A 14515-nucleotide genomic window follows, 5' to 3' on the forward strand; every position below is an offset into this window, starting at 1 on the left:
GTGGCGGCTCAGAGTGCGGGACGCAGACCCCGCTCCACACTGGCTCACCCCACTTTGGTGGCAGCTCTTGCGTGCGGGACCCTCGTCGCCGAACCCGGACTGGGGAACCTTGTAGCGGCCCCGGACTGGGACCCTCGTAGCGGGCCCCGGACTGAGCACTCTCGTTGGAGGCTCCGGACTGGAGACCCTCGCTGAAGGCTTCGGACTGGAGACCGTCGCTGGAGGCTCCGGACGTGGAGAACGTCGCTGGAGGCTCCGGACTGGAGACGTCGCTGGGAGGCTCCGGACTGGAGACCGTCGTGGAGGCTCTGGACTGGGGACCGTCGTTGGAGGCTCTCGGACTGGGACCGTCGCTGGAGGCTCTGGACTGGGGACGTCGCTGAGGCTCGACGGAGACCGTCGTGGAGGCTTCGTGCCATGACTCCTCACTGGAGATTCGTGCATGGATCATCACTGGAGGCTTTTTGCCTGGATCATCACTGGAGGCTTCTTGCCATGGATCATTACTGGAGGCTTCATGCCATGGATCATCACTGGAGGCTTCGTGCCATGATCGTCACTGGAGGCTTCTTGCCATGGATCATCACTGGAGGCTTCGTGCCATGGATCATCACTGGAGGCTTCGTGCCATGATCATCACTGGAGGCTTCTTGCCATGGATCATCACTGGAGGCTTCGTGCCATGGATCATCACTGAGGCTTCTTGATGACATACTGCAGTGTGCATGGATCATCACGGAGGCTTCGTGCCATGGATCATCACTGGAGGCTTCTTGCATGGATCATCACTGGAGGCTTCTTGCCATGGATCATCACTGGAGTGCAGGAGACGTATGGGCAGTCTGATACGTGGAACTGCCACAGGCTCACCAGGCTGGGGAGACATACAGGAGGATTAGTTCTGGGCACAGGACTCACCAGCTGGAGAGACATACAGGAGGCCTTGTCCTTGGCAGAAGGCACCGGATACACTGGGCCGTGGAGGCGCACTGGAGGTCTCGAGCTTAGAGCCTGCACAACCCGTCCTGGCTGGGTGGTTATCTTCACCCTGCACCATGCGCGGCGCTGCACAGGACGCACTGGGCTGTGCAGACGTACCGGAGACACAGTGCGCAGAAGCCGGCGCAGGATATACTGGGCCGGAGAGGCGCACTGGAGGTCTGGAGAGCAGGGCTGGATGCTCAGCCTAGCCTGGCAGATGCGGGGAGCTGGAATGTAGCGCACCGGCTAAGAACGCGTACTGGAACACCGTGCGCTCCACCGCATAACACGGTGCCTGACCAGTACAACGCTCGCCACGGTAAGCACGGGGAGTTGGCTCAGGTCTCCAAACTGACTCAGCCAAACCCCCGTGCGCCCCCCCCCCCCCCCAAAAAAAAATTGGGGCTCTCTCGGGCCCTTGCTAGCCGTGTTCCTCGTAACGCTGCCGCTCTGCTTTCGCTGCCTCCAGTTCCTACGTTGACGGCGATACTCCCAGCCTGCCTCCAGGGTCCCTTACCGTGCAGTATCTCCTCCATGTCATTTCTCCAGATAGCGCTGCTTCCCTTACCACGCTGCTTGGTCCCTTGTTGGTGGAGGTTCTGTCAGGCCGTCAACAGAAGTAGACCAAGGTGCAGTGTTGGTGAGCGTACATATTCCTTTATTTATATGATGCCGACAAAACAAAACAATCCAAAACAACCGTGAAGCTAAAGGCTATGTGCCACAAACAAAGTCAACTCCCACAAAGACAGGTGGAAAAAAGGGAACCTAAGTATGGTTCTCAATCAGAGACAACGATAGACAGCTTCCCTGATTGAGAACCCTACCCGGCCAAACATAGAAATACAAATAATAGAACATAGAATACCCACCCAAACTCACCCTGACCAAACCAAAATAGAGACATAAAAAGGATCTCTAAGGTCAGGGCGTGACACTGGCATTTGCTGTCACTGCTTTTCAATTTTTGGCACATTCCAGCATCATGGTACCCTGCATCCCACTGCTAGTTTGCCTCTGAAGCTAAGCAGGGTCGTTTCTGGTTGGTCCCCAAATGGGAGACCAGACGGGTATACCAAAAAGCCGGATTAGTGATTTAGRGAGATCTGTCAAACCAGAATTTGTGCAATCTCAGAATTACCGCCTCCAGAAAGAGAGCTTGAAAGAGAGCCTTATCACCAGATTCTTGTTCTTCACTATGGCCTGTCTCCTTGGAAAATCCACTTGACATCGGAGCCTGCATTGTTCGCCTTACTTTACAAAGGGAACAAATTATTATTGGACCTCAAATACATCCTTTAGATCATTCAGAAAAATTTATTTTTGAACGTTATCGTTTTTCCGCGGTTTCGCGTTGACTGCTATACAAACTATGTGTATTGCTTAGAGATTTTCTTGCCACTGGAAATGTCCTGTACAATGTGGGCGATGCTGAACTATATGGCAAGGTAACGGTGTGTAGAGCCGGAAGAAGTCTGCCTCTCATTGAAGATATTTTTTTATGTCTGTGTTGCATTCCCTGGTCATCAAGTTGTCCATATAATCAAGGAGAACTTTTACAGYATTGCAGGTACAGCAGGCTGCGATCAGTTGACTGCCAGCGATGGTTTGCTAATCTCAAATTAATCAACCTAGGCAACATAATAAAAATAATACCTCGCCTAATTCATCCCGCAGATTTTCCAAACATCATTGGTGCTATAGATGAACACATATCTCCCATTCAAACACCCTCTGGACCAAATGAAGGACACTACGTGAATAGAAACAACTTTAACAGCATAAACAAACAGGTCGCTACTGAATACTGTAGCCTAAACTTTCACCAAACAAAATCACTTTCACAAACAGTCATTGAATTCAATGATCTTCCWTCCTTCTTTTGTCGGATGATCTGACTCCCATGGGGTTACAACTAAACATTGAACAACATTGCTGCCCGTGTTGTCATGAGAAGCACTCTATGAATTCAATACATTAGTATTCATCCTATATAGGCTATGGAATGGGCCTACCATTGCAATTGTGACATAGGTTACTTCAATTTACATATTAGGCCATAGCCTTAACACGTAATATCACCCGCGTTGCAATAAAAGTGCTCTATAAAGTGAAAGCATTGTTCCTAATTAGCCATATGTGTAAACTAGGCCTATTAGATATTGGAACCATTTAACACTGTCTGCAATTTTCTGTCAGGCTCCCTCTCTGGCTTTTGCGGCGGCAGATGTATTACTTTTGGGAGAAATATCTGAACATATTCGTTGTGTTTTACAATTGTTTCTTGTTCTAGACTTTTGAAATATTGGGCTCTGTCTTTTGACTCCATATCTGTCATTTTTTCTGTCATTGACATGAGGACCTTTTTGAATGTTGCGTGCACGCGCCAGTTGATCAACCAATCTGCGCTTCACTTCAGCCTAATAACTTAAACGAAAAGCAGCGGTTATGGAACCAAGTAATTGCCCTGGGACTATCCTCGATAGGTTGAAGACAGCCTGAATATGTTCAGGAACCTGAATATTGTTAAACCATCTTTGCTGGAGATACCCCTCAGATGTAAGTTTGGAAGTGGTAAAAAAAATGAAACACGTTAAAAAAAAAGATCTCGAGGAAAACACCTGAAAATGTACAGTTTTGTTTCGAGAAACCACATGTATCAGAGCTCATTAATTTTTTCCTAAGGGTGTGTGGTGTGTGTGTGTGTGTTGTGTGTGTGTGTGTGTGTGTGTGTCGTGTGTGTGGTGTGTTGTGTGTGTCGTAGGCGTGCGTGTGTGTGTGTTGGTGTAGTGGTTTCCAAAGCTACTGTAGCCACCTGACATGGATGTGTGTGTTCAATATTAGCAAAGGGTGGTCAGAGAAACAAGAACGCTTTCTCTCAGCATGATATCAAACCAAGTATCTGTCTGCCCTCCCTCTCTCTTTCTCACACATGACTCTACTGAAGAGTATCTGTCTTGCCTCCCTCTCATCTTTATCTCAGCATGAACTTACTGACGAAGGGTATCTGTCAACTGCCTCCCTTCTCTCTTCTCTCCAGCATGACTGTACTGAAGCAGGTAATCCTGTCTTGCCTCCCTCTCTCTTTCTCTCAGCATGACTCTGAAAGTATCTCTGCCCTCCTTGCATATCAATAGGGTTTCTGCCTCCCTCTCTCTTTCTCTCAGCATGACTTCGGAACCGAAGTATCGTCTGCCTCCCACTCTCTGTTCTCCTCAGCATGAACTTCTGAACAGGTATAACATCTGTCTGCCTCGACACTCTCTCTTTCTACTCAGCCAGCTTCTGACACGAGGTAATCTGTTGCCTCCCTAACTCTCCTTTCTCATCAGCATGACTTTCTGAACGCAGGTATCTGTCTGCCTCCCCTCTCTTTCCTCAGCATATGACTGTCGTGAACCAGGTTCTGTCTGCCTCCCTCAAATCTTTTTCTCTCAGCATGACTTCTGAACAGGTAATCTGTCGCATCCCTCTCCTCTTTCTTCTCACATGACTACTGACCAAGGTATCTGTCGCCTCCTTCTCTCTCTTTTCTCTCAAGCATGACTTCTGAACGAGGTATCTGTCTGCCACCCTACATCTCTTTCTCGTCAGCATGACTAATTCTGAACCGAGGTAATCTGCTGCCTCCCTCGTCTCTTTCTCCTCAGCATGACTGCTCTGATTCGAGGTATCTGTCCTCGCCCCCCTCTTAGCTTCTTTCCTACTCTGCATACATGATAAATGAAGTTTAATCTAAAAGTACGACTTAAAAATTAAAAGAGTCTATGTCTCTTCTCCTTTGCTTTTGTCTCTCGCTCTCTCTGAAGATGTGTATGCTGAAACTGAATGAGGACCCAAAAGCGACTTAATAGAAACAGGAGTGTCCTTTATTCCAGTCTGATTCCAAAAAACGTGTGACGTGAATTGCGGACCTCTGTCTGAGGCCGTCTAACGGGAGGCCCATGAATTCTGAACACATTCTCAATGATGATTTGTGCCGTCCCTTAGCGGAAGGAAGCTTAAGCGAGGGGAATGAAATGTGCCGCCTTACGAGAACCTATCGATAAACCGTAAGCAATCACAGTCTTTCCCCGCAGGACGAAGGCAGACACGGTAATAAAGTCTAAAGGCGATGTGAGTTATCTTCTAGTCTGTATGTATTACGGAATGGGAAGCGGGTCTGAGAACGACCGGCAGGAGGAGAAGTTACTACTTAGTCTGCGCGCAGTCCGACAAGCAGCCACAAACGCGCGTGTCCCGCTCCTGAAGAGCGCCCCAAAACCGCTGGCAATAGAAGCAACGTAACCCCGACGCCACACGGGGTGGCAGCTAACTTGGCAAAGGAGCCACTGAAGAACAAGCGCAGACGAGTAGAAGACAGGAACGGAACAAAGGTTACTAGGACAAGCGCAGCGGCGACGCAGGTGAGTGAGTGATTGCTTTACCTGTCTCTCAATTCCCAGCAGACATCAACCCACAACAACGCCCTTCAGGGAAGAATCCCTCGGGGTCGGTAGAAACCACAGAAAGAACTAAAGAGACGGGATAAGGCATTCAGGTTGTGTTCTTTATTTCCCGGCGATAGGAAATCACCGAACATCGTCGAAACGAAGCCGAAAAAGCAACGCCCAACGAGGCTTGAACGTGCATTAAGTATTCGTTTGGCAAAGAACGGATGTACTCAAGGTTTCTTATGGGTCAGTCCAAACGACAAAAAGGGGACCGGTCGCCCACTCCAACCGACTGTCGCCATTGCCTATGGCTAAGCGGATGGCGAGCAGTTCGCGGTTACCCACATCAATAGTGCGGTTCCGATGGCGATCAGGCGATGAGAAAAGTAGCGCAAGGGGAAGGACCTTATCGTCAAGAGAATGGGTCGCTGAGAAATCAGAATGGCTCCCACGCACCTCTGAAGCGTCAACCTGACAAAATGAATTGGTTGTAGTGACGTCAGGAAAGTAACAAGGATAGGGCGGATGTAAGCTTCTGTTCTTGAGGAGATCAAAGCCTCCCTGGGCGAACCGGACCATTAAAGCAAGTCTGACAGAAAGTCAGAGCTGTGAGAGGGCAGCCACTTGAACCGAAATTACGAATGAAACGCCGATAGAAATTGCGAAAACCGAGAAAGCGCTGCAAACTCGACACGTCTTTAGGAACGGGGCCAATCGCTGACAATGCCTGGACCTTTCACAGCGGGATCATCTGAAATAGCCTTCAGGCGGAAAATAAACAGAACCTGGAAGGAATGTGGACAGAGGAGACATGAAAGGCCGCAGCTTCTCAGCCCTGGGGCACGTAGAGACAATTCTCTAAAAGGCGCTGGAGTAACAACACGTCCGGAACGTGCCTGAACATGATCATTCGAGTGACGGTGGAAAAATTCCAAGGATATCGTCAAGGTAAACGAAACTACAAAATGTTCAGCATGTCTCGCTCAGTACATCAAATTAAACTAATGCTGAAAGACGTGGAGATTAGCGAGCACCGAAACGGGCAAACCGCGGTATTCCTGAAAATAGGCCACTAGACGGAGTGTTTAAAGGCGCCGTTTTAACTCGTCCCTCCTCTGATGCGGTACGAGATGGTAAGCCGGTTGTACGGAAGGTCCGAACTTAAGTAAGAACCTGGCTCCCTGCAAAAATCTCGAAGGCTGACGAACATAAGGGGCAAGCGGATAACGATTCTTAACCGTTATGTCATTCAGCCCCTCGATAACCACACGCAGGGGCGCAGAGTACCGGTCCTTCGTACTTTCTTAAACAAGAAAACCCCGCTCCGGCGGGAGAGGAAGAAGGCACCACGGTACCCGGGCGTCCGGCACCCGGCCGTGCGGAGAGAAACATGACAGATATACTCGAGAGCTTACGTTCGGGAAAGCCGACGAGAGTAATAAGTCCTAGCCCCGAGGGAGAGTGGTCCCGGAAGAGAAGATCAATAAAACAAATCATTAAACGACCGGTGAAGGAGGAAGGGAGGCGCTCTGGACCGACTGAAGACCGTGCGCAGATCATGATATTCCCCTCCGGCACTCGCTGTCACATCACCAGGTCTCCTCCTGAGTAGAGGGGACAGAAGAAAACAGGAGGGATAGCAAAGACATTAAACACTTACATGACAAAGAAACGTTTCCAGGGGATAGGATAGAATTACGTGACCAATTAATAGAAAGGATTATGACATACTAGCACAGGATGACCCAAAACAACAGGTGTAAAAAGGTGAACCGAAATCAAAAAAGGAAATGGTCTCACTTCGCTGGTACCAGATACTTGAGGGTTAAAGTAGTGGTCTCACATCTGATAATGGGGAAAGACTACCATCTCAGGCGACACATGGGCCGTGGGCTTTCCCCCTAAATGTCTCGAGAGGAGATGTCATGGTTCCGGAGCCCATAGCGGTCGTCCATAAAACAACCCTTCAGCCCCCAGCAGTCTATCAGGCACTGCAGGAAAGCCGCCGACCGGTTCCCCGCGTAGATGGACCGAACAAAGGTAGTAACAGGAATTCTGATGGAGAGAACCTGAGTAGTAGCGCTCACAGCAGTAGCCCTCCGCTTACTGATGAGCTCTGGTTTTTCTGGACATGACATTGACGAAATATGGTCCAGCAAACCCGCAATAGAGGCAAAGGCGGTTGGTGACCTCTCCCGTCTCCCTCTCCTTAGTCCGAGAATGCCGAATACCTCCCAGCTGCCATGGGCCTCAGATCTCTGAGCCGGTGTGGGAGGAGTGGTATTGAGATCGGAGAAGGGGAAACACCGTAACAGCGAGTCTCTTCCACGAGCTCGGTGGACGAAGAATCTACCGCTCCGTCTATGCGGATGGGCGAGATGCAATCAAAGAGTCCACGCTGGAAGGAACCTCCACGGAGAGAATCTATCTTAACCTCAGCGTGGAGTCCCTCCAGAAAACGAGAGCAACGCCGGCCGTTCCAGTCACTGGATGCAGCAAGAGTGCGAAACTCTATAGAGTAATCGTTATGGATGAGATCACCTGGACATAGGGAAGCCAGGGCCTGGAAGCCCTCCTTCAAAAACTGAAACGATCAAAAACCGTATCATCTCCTCTTTAAAGTTCTGATAAACGTTAGAACACTCAGCCTTGCCTCCAGATAGCTGTGCCCATCGCCGAGCCCGACAGTAAGGAGTGATATGACGTAAGCGATCCGAGCTCTCTCTCTTGAGTATGTGTTGGGCTGGAGAGAGAACACAATATCAACACTGTGAGAAAGGAGCGACACTCAGTGGGCTGCCCAGAGTAACATGGTGGTTTATTAAGCCCTAGGTTCCGGAGACTCGGAAGACCAGAAGTAGCTGTGCACGGACGAAGACTCTGAAACTGTCCTGAGAGATCGGAGACCTGCAGCGGACAGGGTCTCAACGGCATGACGAGCAGACATTCCTGCTCGTGTCTGCGAGCATTGCTCCTTGGATCTCGACGGCAGTGTTGCGAGAATCCGTAGTCGCTGGGTCCATTCTTGGTCGGATTCTTCTGTTTATGCTGATGAATGAGGACCCAAAAGCGATTAAATAGAACAGAGTCTTTATTCCAGTCTTTAACAAACAATGATACCTCCTGGATATATCCTAGGTAAATCCAAAACAGGAAATGAAATCCTCTCGTCAGTAGAGAGGAACCGACTGGAGAACCGCGACACAGAACTGCAGGTCGCTTCAGGAAGGCACAGGCCGTAGCTGACATAGACACCTGCTCACCGCAGCATCTGAAGAAGGCAAAAACACGACAGGGCGGACAAGGACACAGAACAGCAAACATCAAACAAGAATCCGACAAGGACAGAAGCGGAAAACAGAGGGAGAAATAGGGACTCTAATTCAGAGGGCAAAATAGGGGACAGGTTGGAAAGAGTAAATGAGGTAGTTTAGGAGAATGAGAAACAGCTGGGAGCAGGAAGGAACGATAAGAGAGAGAGAGCGAGAGAGGGAGAGGAGGGGGAGAGAGAGGGATGAAGAGGGAAAGACCTAATAAGACAGCAGGGGAAGCACAGGGACAAGACATGATGATAAAGACAAAACATGACAGAAGACTTCATGCAATAGGTCTGACTTATCCTTGGTCTCTCTCGTTCTCCTCCCTCCTCTCCCTCCTCTCCTCCCGCTCTCCTCTGTCTCCTCGTTCTCCTCCTCCTCTCCCTCCTCTCCTCCCGCTCTCCTCTGTTTCTAGATGAGTTTCGTGCAGCCAGCAGAGCGCTGACCATCCTGTCCACGGGTGTTTGGGGCGTGTGGTCTGCTGCTGGTGGGAGTGGCTGTGTCTACTGACTACTGGCTGCTGATGGAGGAGGGCATCGTGCTGCAGCAGAAACCAGAGCATGGAGGTCAGATGGCCCTGCACTCTGGCCTCTGGAGGGTCTGCTTCGTGGCTGGTACATATGACTCTGACCTCAATAGCAAGTGGTGCCACCTGACAAATCTGCTCTGGGTAGAATTAGCCATAGTTCATCTAGGATCAGTTCACTCCTTCTAAATCTGAACCTTAACCATTAGGGAAAATGCAAAACGGACCATTATGATCAGTGCAACTTCACAATCTCAATGTTTATAATACTGTATTATTTTTTCATTGACTATGCAGGGGACTGGCCATCTGGCCATTTTGGGCAAATGCCAGATGGGCTGGTCATTTTTTGCCTAACTTTTCTTTGTGCAAAATGAATAATTACTGGCAACAACATGGGGGCCTCAAATAACAAAATGGGCCGGTGTGGGGGCCTCAAAGAAAAAAATGGTCCATTGCGTTAGAAATGGTAGAACAGATTTTTGGTCCCAGTCCACCCCTGTATGTATCTGCCTCCCTCTCTCTTTCTCATGCAAGCCTCATTTTATACACTCCTCTTTCTTTCCCTTTCTCTCAGGGACAGAGAACGGGAGTGTGGCGTCAGAGGATTTCACTGAGCCAGAGATAGAGATCACCACAGAGAATACTGCTAATATTCTGAGTGAGTGTACTGTACCCTACACTTACAGCTTTTACACTGCACGCTGCATAGAGCTCACCAACTTGTAGCCCTAAAAACGGGAATGAGTTACCTCTGGTTTGTTCAGGCCATTAATGGCTCGTTGGCCAAGCCTTGGGGAAATTAATTTGGGGTTTTTGGAGGGGTTTTGGATAAACAGAGGAAACAAAATAAGTTCTATGGTTAACACAGGCTTAGGAAGATCTTATATATTTTTGTTCTATGAGATAATACAGTCAGTTAACATGGCATGTATTAATTATTATGAAGCCTTTATGTAATTTATGTGTTGTTATGATTACATACAGTTGAAGTCGGAAGTTTACATAACACTTAGGTTGGAGTCATTGAAATTCATTTTTCATCCACTCCCAAATTTTCTTGTGAACAACTATAGTTTTGGCAAGTCGGTTAGGAATCTACTTTGTGCATGACACAAGTCAATTTTCAATCAATTGTTTTTATCTAAACAGATTACTTTCACTTATAATTCACTGTATCAAATTCCAGTGGGTCAGAAGTGTACATACACTAAGTTGACTGTGGCTTTAACAACTTGGAAAAGTCCGAAAATGATGTCATGGCTTTAGAACTTCTGATAGGCTAGTTGACATCATTTTGAGTCATTGAAAGTGTACCTGTGGAGTGTATTTCAAGGACTACCTTTCAAACTCAGTGCATCTTTGCTTCACAGCATGGGAAAATCCAAAGAAATCAGCTAAGACCTCAGAAAAACAATTGTAGACCTCCACAAGTCTGGTTCATACCTTGGGAACAGTTTCCACATGTCTGAAGGTGCCACGTTCTATCTGTAAAAACAATAGTACGCAAGTATAAACACCATGGACCCACGCAGCGTCAACCGCTGAGGAAGGAGACGCGTTCTGTCTCCTAGAGATGAATGGTACTTTGGTGCGAAAAGTGAAATTCAATCCCAGAACACAGCAAAGGACTTGTGAAAATGCTGGAGGAACAGGGTAGAAAAGTATCTATATCCACAGTAAACGAGTCCTATATTGACATAACCTGAATGGCCGCTCAGCAAGGAAGAAGCCACTGCCTCCAAACCGCGGGAAAAAAGCAGACTACGGTTTGAGAACTGCACATGGCGACAAAGATCGTACATTTTTGGAGAAATGTCCTCTGGTCTGATGAAACAAAAATGGCACTGTTTGGCCATAATGACATCGTTATGTTTGGAGGAATAGGGGGAGGCTTGCAGCCGAAGAACACCATCCAACCGTGAGGCACGGGGGTGGCAGTATCATGTTTGTGGGGGTGCTTTTGCTGGCAGGAGGGACTGGTGCACTTCACAAATAGATGGCATCATGAGGCCAGGAACAATTAATGTAGGATATATTGAAGCAACATCTCAAGACATCAGTCAGGAAGTTAAAGCTTGGCCGCAAATGGGTCTTCCAAATGGACAATGACCCCAAGCATAATTCCAAAGTTGTCGAAAAATGGCTTAAGGACAACAAAGTCAAGGTATTGGAGTGGCCATCACAAAGCCCTGATCTCAATTCCATAGAKAATTTGTGGGCAGAACTGAAAAAGCGTGTGAGAGCAAGGAGGCCTACAAACCTGACTCAGTTACACCAGCTCTGTCAGGAGGAATGGGCCAAAATTCACCCAACTTATTGTGGGAAGCCTGTGGAAGGCTATCCGAAACATTTGACCCAAGTTAACCAATTTAAAGGCAATGCTACCAAATACTAATTGAGTGCATGTAAACTTCTGACCCACTGGGAATGTGATGAAAGAAATAAAATCTGAAATGAATCATTCTCTCTACTATTATTCTAACATTTCACATTCTTAAAATAAAGTGGTGATCCTAACTGACCTAAAACAGAGATTTTTGCTAGGATTAAATGTCATGAATTGTGAAAAACTGAGTTTTAATGTATTTGGCTAAGGTGTATGTAAACTTCCGACTTCAATGCTTAAAAATTCCCCAAAAGTGGCGTTAGCTGATGATTATCTCATAGAACAAAACGTGTAAGGTCTCGCTAAGCCTGTGTTTGCAACATACCTTATTTTTGGCGTTTATCCAAAACCCCAATTAATTTCCCCATAGGCTTTGGCCAATGAGCCATGGCGAAGTTGATGCCTACAAAAAGACGCCATTACTATTGCTCTCTATTATYGTTAGCGCATAACATTTGACCTCTAATACTGTGACCCTGTAGAGATGGTGCGGACGGCCACTCCGTTCCCCATGGTGTCTCTGCTCTTCGTCTTCACGGCCTTTGTCATCAGTAACATCGGACACATCCGGCCCCAGCGCACCATCCTGGCCTTCGTCTCCGGGATCTTCTTCATCCTGTCAGGTAGATAGGCCACTCTATCAGGCCTTGATTATTACTGCCTTCATCCTCTCAGGTAGATAGGCCACTCCATCTGGCCTTGATTATTACTGCCTTCATCCTGTCAGGGTTAGATAGGCCACTCTATGGCCTTGATTATTACTGCCTTTCATCCTCTCAGGTAGATAGGCCACTCCATCTGGCCTTGATTATTACTGCCTTCATCCTGTCAGGTAGATAGGCCACTCCATCTGGCCTTGATTATTACTGCCTTTCCATCTCTCAGGTAGATAGGCCACTCCATCTGGCCTTGATTATTACTGCCTTCATCCTGTCAGGTAGATAGGCCACTCCATCTGGCCTGATTATTACTGCCTTCTTCATCCTCTCAGGTAGATAGGCCACTCCATCTGCCTTGATTATTACTGCCTTCATCATCCTCTCAGGTAGATAGGCCACTCCATTGGCCTTGATTATTACTGCCTTCATCCATCCTCTCAGGTAGATAGGCCACTCCATTTGGCCTTGATTATTACTACCTTCATCCATCCTCTCAGGTAATAGAGCCACTCCATCTGGCCTTGATTATTACTGGCCTTCATCCATCCTCTCAGGTAGATAGGCCACTCACCTGGCTTGATTATTACCGCCTTCATCCATCCTCTCAGGTAATAGGCCACTCCATCTGGCCTTGATTATTACTGCTTCATTCATCCTGTCAGGTAGATAGGCCACTCCATCTGGCCTTGATTATTACCTTATTTCTCTGTCATAGATAGGCCACTCCATCTGGCCTTGATTATTACTGCCTTCATCCATCCTCTCAGGTAGATAGGCACTCCATCTGGCCTTGATTATTACTGCCTTCATCCTGTCAGGTAGATAGGCCACTCCATCTGGCCTTGATTATTACTCCTTCATCCATCCTCTCAGGTAATAGGCCACTCCATCTGGCCTTGATTATTACTGCCTTCATCCATCCTCTCAGGTAATAGGCCACTCCATCTGCCTTGATTATTACTGCCTTCATCCATCCTCTCAGGTAGATAGGCCACTCCATCTGGCCTTGATTATTACTGCCTTCATCCTCTCAGGTAAGATAGCCACTCCATCTGGCCTTGATTATTACTGCCTTCATCCATCCTCTCAGGTAGATAGGCCACTCATCTGGCCTTGATTATTACTTGCCTTCATCCATCCTCTCAGGTAGATAGGCCACTCCATCTGGCCTTGATTATTACTGCCTTCATCCAGCCTCTCAGGTAAATAGGCCACTCCATCTGGCCTTGATTATTACTGCCTTCATCATCTCTCAGGTAGATAGGCCACTCCATCTGGCCTTGATTATTACTGCTTCATCCTTCAGGTAGATAGGCCTTTCCATCTGGCTTATTATTATTACTACCTTCATCCATCCTCTCAGGTAAATAGGCCACTCCATCTGGCCTTGATTATTACTGCCTTCATCCATCCTCTCAGGTGATAGGCCACTCCATCTGGCTTGATTATTACTGCCTTCATCCATCCTTTCAGGTAGATAGGCCACTCCATCTGGCCTTGATTATTATTGCCTTCATCCTCTCAGGAAATAGGCCACTCCATCTGGCCTTGATTATTACTGCCCATCCATCCTCTCAGGTAGATAGGCCACTCCATTTGGCTTGATTATTACTGCCTTCATCCATCTCTCAGGTAGATAGGCCACTCCTGTTGGCCTTGATTATTACTGCCTTCACATCCTCTCAGGTAGATAGGCCACTCCATCTGGCTTGATTATTACTGCCTTCATTCATCCTGTCAGGTAGATAGGCCACTCCACCTGGCCTTGATTATTACTGCTTCATTCATCCTGTCAGGTAGATAGGCCACTCCATTTGGCCTTGATTATTACTGCCTTCATCCATCCTCTCAGGTAGATAGGCCACTCTATTTGGCCTGATTATTACTGCCTTCATCCATCCTCTCAGGTAGATAGGCCACTCCATCTGGCCTTGATTTTACTGCCTCATTCATCCTGTCAGGTAGATAGGCCACTCCACCTGGCCTTGATTATTACTGCCTTCATTCATCCTCTCAGGTAGATAGGCCACTCCATCTGGCCTTGATTATTACTGCCTTCATTCATCCTGTCAGGTAGATAGGCCACTCCATTTGGCCTTGATTATTACTGCCTTAATTCATCCTCTCAGGTAGATAGGCCACTCCCATCTGGCCTTGATTATTACTGCTTCATCCATCCTCTCAGGTAGATAGGCCACTCCATCTGGCCT

At 47.8% G+C, this 14515-nt stretch overlaps 1 pseudogene; it reads left to right on the forward strand.

Moving 5' to 3' along the window:
- Nucleotides 1-706: 706 nt before the first annotated feature.
- LOC139026121 (voltage-dependent calcium channel gamma-7 subunit-like) lies at nucleotides 707-12277 on the forward strand (annotated as a pseudogene).
- The last annotated feature ends 2238 nt before the right edge of the window (nucleotides 12278-14515 follow it).

The sequence above is a fragment of the Salvelinus sp. IW2-2015 genome, unplaced genomic scaffold (genome assembly GCF_002910315.2).
Source record: "Salvelinus sp. IW2-2015 unplaced genomic scaffold, ASM291031v2 Un_scaffold3928, whole genome shotgun sequence".
In the NCBI taxonomy this organism is placed as follows: domain Eukaryota; kingdom Metazoa; phylum Chordata; class Actinopteri; order Salmoniformes; family Salmonidae; genus Salvelinus; species Salvelinus sp. IW2-2015.